We start from the raw sequence: 9,739 nt of genomic DNA on the forward strand, positions 1-9,739 counted from the left end.
TCATGCGTGACGTGTTAGAGCTCAGTCATACGAGCCATCGCAAAACCACTGCCTATCACCCACAGACGAGCGGGCTCACAAAGAGACTCAACAGAACAATCGCTGACATGATCGCAATGTACATAGACTCGAAGCACAAAACGTTGGACGAGATTTGCCCATACGTCACATACGCCTACAACACGGCCACCCAAGAGACGACCCGCTTTACACCTTTTCGTCTGTTCTACAGACGGGACGTTCAGACGATGCTGGATGCCATGCTTCCATGCCGCACTGATGACCACCCGCTCACATCGGCTACACATCAAACACGACTACCATATTAAGGAAAGGGAGAGAGTGCCAGAACCGTGGAGATGCGCCCTCAGGATCCGACCCCTTCCCCGCAACGTGTCCAGAGAAGACCATAGCGGTCGTCGCCAAGCGCGCGCGGAAGCGTTGGCGCGACGCTATGGTAACCAACAACTAGTGTATTACATGCACGTTGCCGGCCCACACCACGGGGGGTGGTACACGGCCGCAGTTGTACACAACACAAACACAGTTAACGGGCTCACTTTCAAAGCCTACAGCGCAACACACGCGGAGGAGATTGCCATTGCTCTGGCTCTCACGAATCCCAAGTCAAAACACATCATCACCGACTCGCGAGGGGCCTGTCGGAACTACGAGTTGGGCTGGGCTCCCCCGCTTGCCTGGCGCATGCTGGAATATAGCTGTCGATGCGAGATCCAACACCACGCAACATGATTTGGGCCCCTGGTCACCAGGGGCTCCAGAGAAACGAACAGGCCGATCAGGCCGCCCGCGCACTGTCTTCCCGGGCTATCTCCCTGTCCTTGGAAGGGTTCTCCCAATCAGACAATCTCGCCCTTACATTCAGACACATCACCGATTGCAACAAGGAGGAGCACCGGCGCTACCCGGCCCTTCGTAAGGGTCTGGTTCACGCTGACGAGTGCCTCCTCATCAAAATGTTCACTAACACTGTACTGTGGCCGGCGGTGCTTAAACATTTCAACACATACTTTGATGGCGCGTGCCAGTTCTGTGGGGAGGTGGTTGACACCTTCCACATGATTTGGGCGTGTCAATCAAACCCATCTATCCCCCCAACCCCAACCCCACCAAAGAGGACTGTGAGGCGGCCCTGCTCGGCTGTCACGACCTAAAGACCCAAAAGGCCTTGGTTCGACGGACGCTGGCGGTGTTGCTTGCCAATGGGGCCCCGGAGTAGGGGCTCTACCTAGTATTTTGAGAGGAAAGGGCCAATAGGGTCCTACCCCAATCACCTTTCTGTAAACTTTAATAGACGATAAATGTTTTTCACCACCACCGGCGGAAGTTGGTTGCCGCGAGAACCACCCGGGAAGGATGCTCCCTGATCCATTTGCGGCAGCTGCTGCAAAAAAACACTGGCTGAGGAGAGGTTCATCGGTGGCGCGGCGCGCCCAGAGCGGCTGTCTAGGTGGAGGGCTAGTTGAAAAGCGAGCATGTGTGAAAAAACACACAGTGCTCTAAAAATATTCAGATAAGAAGTCACTCTGATATTCTGTACTTCAACATATCCTAAAATATGTATCATACCTTAACAGCTTTCACTTAATCTCGCATTAGACAGCGGTAACCGTCCTATGTTCTTTTTTTTACTCAGTAGGCGATTACGTTCACTCTCTTCAACTTGATGTTTTACTTCAACTTTCCCTCTCTTCAATTCACGTCTCCTTATACGAAAGCCCGAACCATTAACAGAGTAAATTTTAGCAAGGTCACACTTTGAGACCTATATTAGTATTGATTTTAATCACTTTTTTTGTGCAGCTACAGCTTATGTTTAAAGGTCAATTGCACCACTCATTCAGAATTTCACAATATTGAAGGATTCATATCTTTATAGGCTGTAGGTGAAGTATGGCAAGTATTTTTGCATTAGCATTTAAAATAGTGACGCGATCAATGATGGACTTTTTCGCTTGTCATCAAAGCAACCGAGGAGAGTGGGGAAGTTCAGTGTGACGTAACGGAAGATGTGATTTCAAAATACCGCTGCCGTCAGCCACATCCTGCCGTGCCTTGTTGGATGTTGCCAAAGAACGCGCGGCGGGCTGTGCCTTCTGTGGCGTTGATTTATTTTCCTTCAAAGAAAGCGCTTATACCTTGGAAATATACCGATACCGGAAATATACACCCCCCCCTCCCCCCGCTCTATCTTGGAGTTGCGAGCCGCGGAGAAGCTTGAACACCGTCGCGTTTCTAATCGGTTATTTCGTAACCATTTCACATGCTAGGCCAAAAGGGATTCGCGTGCTTTACCTGCAAATTTCATACATTCGACCGTTTTAAACACTTCGATTTCTAAAACCTATGCAGTTGCCCTTTAATGGCATAAAACCTGTATACATCACTATTTGAAAGCCGCTAGGTACTATATCTGTCAAATAAAAAAATTGCTTAGCTTGATTCCTTTCTCCTTTTGCGTCTCAATATGCCATTTTTTATATTAAAATACCTTGCTTTATTTCTGTTGCTGTTTGCGAAGTTATAGTTTTAACAGATTGACATTAATGTACGCCTGCGACCGCTTAGATTGTGTTGCTTTAAAAAAAAAAGCCGTAAGTGTGCGCCGCACCTTTGTAAGTGCAGAAGGCGTTGTCTTGGTGCAAATTTAATTACTGCGTCCATCAAGCGCGGCTCTGCTAAGTAGCCATGTCCTCCCTTTGTTCTTTTTACTGCAAGAATACAGGCACCGATTGGTTGGGGAAGCGAAGAATACACAAGCAGAAGTGACGAATGTACACTGGACATTGGCGCCGAAGTCCAGTGCCCCTATTTCTGCGAGCCGGTCCTCTTGTGCATTTATTGCAACAGCTGCTTGTGCATTGCCTATTATTGCATTGGGCCATTTTCTCTTTGTGCATTTCTTTGCAGTACTGCAGGGCTCCCGAAACCCTACCAATACACTTCGTATCCCAAAAGGAGACAAAAAAAAAGCGATTGGGCAGAGAGATTGTACAGTGATCAGCAGACATCAACCGGAAACAATTCAAAAATTGTACCGAGGGAGCAGAATTCTCTGGAAAGGTAAAGTCTAAGTGCAGCACAAAAAGAATTGCGCACACAAAGATGCTGTAAGCGTAATTTACTAAGGACGTGCGGCGAATCTATCGAAGCGTGAAGCAATAGCAGACGACGAAGATGAAAATCTGGACGGAGAGGGGGGGGGGGGGGGCTGAATTCTACATTAACGAAGTGACGCGATAGTGCTAATGGGTCCCTTCAGCGGCATCGGGGAACATTACTTCACAGACGCCGACGCAGTTTTTTGTGTTTTGTTTTCATTTTGTTACATGGTCAAACACTGAGGGCGGAAGCTGTGCGAGAACACTCTTCTGCTACCGATGGCATCAAGGCTGTCAGGTTCGAGGCCCTCGTTAAACTGTTAGGCTTAAAAGCGAAGGTAAAAGAGGTATCCATTATGGCATGCATGACGGAAGTCAACACCCACCGAAATCAAGGAGCATAGGCGATCTGTTCTTTAAAATTTGTACTTTTTTCATCAATAGGAGATCCGGAGTAACTCCTAAGCCCCGCTTTGTTATAGTAATTACGCAGAAAAAGTTCGGCTTAGTTGATTTAGAGCAGACGAGTGGTGTGGTTGATCAGGGAACACTCGGATTGCTCCGGCATGGATAGCGCCCTTAGTTCTTCGGATCGACAACAGATGGCGGTGGTGTCCGCCTACAAAAACCTGCGTTCACATATTATTTAGTGCTTAGCTATGCTAAACAGCGGTCAGTTTTTTTTTCTGACACATTAAACTCCACAGTCGGATAATTTGCACAGACAGCATAATGTTGCCACGGCCGAATTTGTATAATCAGGTGTAGTATACGATCACTGGCGGATATTGGGAAATTTTCACTTATTCGGAAATGGGCCAATATCAATTTTTTTAATACGAATATGAACCGGATATGAACCGAATGATTCATATTTGAAATTTCGAATATTCGCACGCCGCTATAAATCGTTGTGCAACTACGAAATGAAATAAATAAAAACTCCCCTTTAGACAGTGATTGAGGAGGAAATTTTGGGGCATGTTTCCGGATAGCCTTTGAATTTACGAACTTCATAAGGCACAAAATTATCGGTGGAAACAGTGCAACTCCATCGAAAAATAACTACGAAAGGACTAAATAACGCAACCGAAAGCATGAATCTTTAAGAATATTAGCACAAGGAAAAAAGGATTGCTCCACGACCAGCGAAAACTTTTCCTTGCGCACGTCGTTTCTATCCCGCAGTGGATACTTGCAGCGGCCGATGTGGACTTTTTCAGATTTAAGCGTACGCAATAAAAACACAAAATACCAGAACCGACTCATTTTGAATGTGCGTTCCCGACCACAGAATACTTGAAACAGCGCTCATCATAAACTGAGAACGAAATAGTAGACACCGTTTTGATAATGGCCTCCTCCAATCGTGCACCAACGAAGTGCTTCAAAAAGTAAGCACCATAAATAAGCAACTTTTTTTTGTATAGCTTTCGTTTCTGTAAGCACACCTTATACGCCATAGCGCACACCGTACGGCATTCGTGGAACGTGCCAATACGGCTTTTGAAGCGGAGGTGCAGTGCAGTGTAGGTGCGAGTGCAACGGGATGTGCATCGGCGGAAGCGAGGTAAGCGGTACAAACGTCGCTGGGCGAGTGGGCATGTAGTGCGTCAGAAAGGTGACGTGACTCATCTGGGGAATAATGCGACCAGACCAGCTCTCCGGCGAAGACAAGATCAATATGCAAAGCAACTGTGCAAACATTGGCGCCGTGCATGCAGTGGGTCCGGGAGTGCACATTTCTCCTAATTCGATATCGCCAGCCGACAGACGCCACTCCAACGGACATATGTCGCTTGGCGTGAGTGCTTGAGAGAGTCTGCGATGCAGGAAGCTTCCATGGATAGAGCCGTCCGTGGGTGGCTACAACATGCAGCCTAACTTGTCACCGACGAAGCAATCGTATCTTGTTTTCTTCGCTCTGTATTTGCAGTTCTAGGTATCCAGAACCCGGCTAATCCCTGCTGCTAAGGTGTAGACGGCTGTGTCGCAGCAGTGTCCTTCATACGCTGCCAGTACTCCGACGTTCCATGCGTTACACAGAGCGCGCGGTATATGCACATAAGACGAAGAAAGAGAGAGTGTTTTACCAAGGACGATGCAGGGAGAACGCAAACCAGAAATAAGCTTATAACATCTAAGAGGCCTTCTGGTTCTGTGCGCCGTCTGACAGGAGAAAATTTAGGTGTCACACAGAATGACATTGGCCTCTGAAAACTGAAGGATGATTGTCTGCAAACACAATGGGTGTCGATCAGTAGAGCCAAATCTCAGCTGGATGCCATTTTCACGAACACCAAATATACGGGAGCAAAAACTCCCCGACAACAAAGCATAAAGCAAACAACGCGACCGTTGAGGTGCTTGAGTAGCGAACTCCCAGTAAGTTCGGATAATTGGCATTTGACACATGGGTGAATATATCAGCCTTTTATTGAACTTATAGCGATATTCTTTTTTCCCAGTGTAAGCACACGCACGAGCGCTGTACAGAATGTTAGACGTGTGTTCGGGAAAAGGCAGTAAATAAATATCTTAAGCTCATCTTACTTACCAGAACTTCTGTTAACAGAGTTTCTCGGTTCAATAACGTGACCATTAATAACTTCTGGAGTTTTTCGTTTAGGCGTAATGTAAGGCATTAATCGTGTTTAGAGATAAATGTTCTAGGCAGATTACAGTCTGAGAAGAAAATAATTGCCCTAATTTAAAGAAATGTAGATTATTGTTTTTAAAAAAATTATATATTGACGCTCAGCTGGCACTGCTGCGTCACTATGCTGGTTCAGTGTACTCTGACTGACGTGAATAAGAAGGGGCACAACTCTCGTCTCTCTGAGTATTTAGCTCCTGCTCTCCATAACGTTTGCTATTTAAAGTATCCGGTGTAGATGACACTATATTTGACGGACAAAGTGATCCTTCGATACAAGCCAAACCGCGGAACTGAAGCGCCCAGCACGTGCACGCTATATGGCTGTGGTGACCGCTTTACAAGTAACGTGACTCTAGCTTCCCGTCAGCGCTGGCAGAGAGCAGCGTCCACAAAAGGTAATGATCATAAGTGATGTCGTTATCGTATAATTACGCGCAATAATAACTGGCACTTGAATAACCGTACCTCCAAAGCCCAGTTTTAGGGGTTAACCACTTCTTTCGAATTAGGCATCCATAGTCGTTCAGCTAGAAATGCTGCTCGCTTTGTTCATGCCTCCAGCAGCGTTGATAAAGTGAACAAAAAGCCGGCCTCGAGTCCAGTCACGTTTGTTCAGCACTATTACTGGAGTAGAAAGCACACATCTTTGTCTTTCGTCATTCTTTCTTTAAAAAGCCTGCGCTGTAGGAGGGAGGGTCTTTAGATTATCCTAATTTGGAGAAGTCTAATAAGTCTTAATAAGATTATTTGAAGAAAAAAGACATATTATCTGGTCGGCTAGTAGGTACATTTTTGAAACGAAAAGAAACGCTGATCAATGGTTCGGCTTCTGCACGGAAGCCTTGTTCGCTAGTGAAGGAGGGCAGAAACCAGTACGACATAATTTTTTTTAAACAAAAATCTTTGGTCAGCCTTCCTTTTCATCTCGATATTCTCCTAACTTGCATACAACTATTTGTCGCGTTCTAGGATGTCACCGCTTGATCTGCTCTATTTGTTTCCGGTGTCTTCAAAGCCTGCATGAGCAGGCTGGTAACCCAATGCTTGCCAGAAAATATAGAACTTCTCTCTTTCCATCAACGCTAACGCATGAAACTGAGCAAATTAACAATTTTGGCCATGATCAATTCTGAGCGCTCTCCACGAGAAATTCGGGATCGAGTATTTCTTTCATTCCCGTTTTGTAACCAACCATGAGAGTGCGACCGGCTTTAACTGCGGTATTGTGACGCTAACGGGTACTAAAATTTTGTTTACGAGGAAAGTGCTCATTGCTGGCATCCACATGTATTGTCTAGATGACGGTATAGTAAAATCTACAGCTGCACCAGCATTAACTGCAAGCTTTTATACCCCAGCCCTTGGGGTTGCCTGGGAAGTATATGGAGGACATTAGAAGTGCGCTATTCGAAGTGTCGCAGCGTTATAAAAAGTAAAAAAAAAAATTCTCTCGGCTTAACAGCTTGCGTGTTCGGTCTCAAATTTTGCACCGAGGTAATATTCGGTGATAAGTTATGTTTTGTACTTCGTTTAGACCGGGAACTAGGATGAATCAGGGATAATCGAATGCTAGCATCGTTAGCAACGATGCCGGACAAGAATTGAAAGTTTTCGCAATTCAGCAGCGCCATCTCTCGACCTTGAAAGGTTTAGGGAGCGGTCTTTGCTTCGCGTGTCTCGTTTTTTTTTATTGACGTGATAGAGGTAAGGCTCCCATTTTGCAGAAAATACGGCGTGGGATTGTGAGCGAGAACGCCAGTGGGCCCCTGCCGCCCCGGTCCAATGATATTGTGACGTCATTACAACCTGCCCCTCGTGGCAGGTGGCAACTGCCCACCGGATTGCGAGCAAAATGCCTATCGTGAAAAATGATAGCTAAATTAAAGCTTGGTTGTGACAGATTGCTTGGGAAGACCAGCCAGGATCTCAAAAGCCCCACCAGTAGCTTTGTTTGAAACGTCCACCTGCCGTGACACTGCCGCATCGCTTAACCTCTGCGCGGCTGCGCCACTGCTCCACGAGTGGTTATGAGGACTTCCCGTGATCTATGAATGCAAAGTAGAGAATGACCGCGTCTGCGAAACTCTTAAGGCGTCATGTCCTTAAGGCGGAGCTCAAGTGTCCCCTCAAGTCTCTTTTTTGTATCTGCCGCCGACAATAAATGGCGCTACCAGTAGACTTGTTGAGAAGCCGTGTATTTTGGTCCCTCACCGCCGCATACGATCAGTTCGTTCGACGCATTCTCACGTATTCAGGAAATTACCGAACTCAAACACACTAACAAACGAAATATACCTCCAAAATGCCGCATATGCGTGAAATTGGTGCGCGAATAAGCTCATGATGTAAAAATAGCGCACAGGGAACACAAGGGACGGAAAGTAAACGACGCAGACAAGCGCTATCTCGCAACTGAGGTTTATTGCTGACGCGCGCAATATAAGCTGGTCACTTTAAAAAACATAAAACAAAAACAACCACAAACAGTCCCTCCTCGAAAAACCAAGTCAGAGGAAAAAATTGAAATTGAAGCATCAGGCGCCACTCATCGCTGTGGAAGATCAGTTAAAAACCGTTATCAACCGTTCTCAGCTTTCCGCTTCGCGAATAAGCTGGCGTTTTGGTGGAAAATATTTTTTTTTCTTTCTCTGAGCAACACAACCGTCAGCAAAAACACCGAAACGCTCCAAAGAAAGCATGCGGGCGTTCACCGATCCCGCAGGCCACACATGGGCCCGCAAACGCGAACTGTGCTTAAAGTTTATTTCTCCTAAAGACCTCCGGATATAATCCTTGCTAAAGGCAGACGTTTGCGCCCACAAGATGAGAACAATACAAAAATTCGTCTTGCGTTTCTAACTCACAAAGTTGTTAATTACTGGCAATGGAAGGTGCATGTGAGGATCGCCTAACGTAGATTGTAGTGCACAAAAGCTCCGAATAATTTTGGATGCTTTACTTTTGCGACGGGGTGTCATACCACCCAAAAGTGCCTGGCTTGAAATGCATAACTCTGACCAATAGTGCGCACGCAATGTTTTACCTATTGTTGCAGAGGCAGTCTAAAGGAGACGTGTCCAGGTCTCAATGACACTTCTGTGGATTAGTTGGGATTTTTGTAAGCAATTCTTAAGTATGTAAAACTTTCTACTTTCATTCTCAACAAATAATCGCTCCCCTCCGCGGTCTTGTGCTCGATGCTGTCATGACTGAGTCGCGAACTGAGCCTGTCCCCAGTTCGCGGCGCCAGCTATGTATAAGGGTTTAATTCTAGTAGCCAGGGTCGGCAACGGTATTTTCACGGCCAACATTGTCGTCGTCGACCAGGTAGGCAGCCATATTGGGATGAACAACCCCTGAACGTTGCCTAGGCCGTGTTAGGCGCTTTACACATCGCAGTGTACTAGCACTTTGGAAGCGCTGGTACGGACAAACTGTAGCCGACAAACAAAACTGATACAATCATAGAAAATTACGTGCTATGCAGATTGAAGAAAGAGCAAGATTACCGGTGCTGCGTAAGAGTTCTTTCTGTTTTTTGAAAAGTCAGGATCTCCAGATATGGACTTGAGAACCAATTCTTTTCCCTTGCTACAATGGATGCCTCATCCCCCGCTGACCCCGTGCTCCGCAAGTGTTACAAGCGACTTTCGTTTTTTTAAGATCTGTCTTGTATGCCCTCAATCGTCTAACCAAGTTTCCGCTCTCTTCTATATAAGGACAGAGGCAGTCTTTGGAAGGAACTTTGCAGATTAGGTCCGCATATTTCTCTTCAGTTTTCCTTACCGGCCACCAAATCGTGACGAAACTTGCACGCAGGGACGAGAGCCACATGCACTTTACAAGTACGCAGGACACTCGCCAAACACTCAAGCATGCCAGACCCATACGTGATTGCAGAACCGGCTCGGCAATGGGGACAAACCGATTCCGTTGAACATGTTGACCATCGAACAAC

The sequence above is a fragment of the Amblyomma mixtum genome, chromosome 5 (genome assembly GCF_055824585.1).
Source record: "Amblyomma mixtum isolate Tamu chromosome 5, ASM5582458v1, whole genome shotgun sequence".
Classification (NCBI taxonomy): domain Eukaryota; kingdom Metazoa; phylum Arthropoda; class Arachnida; order Ixodida; family Ixodidae; genus Amblyomma; species Amblyomma mixtum.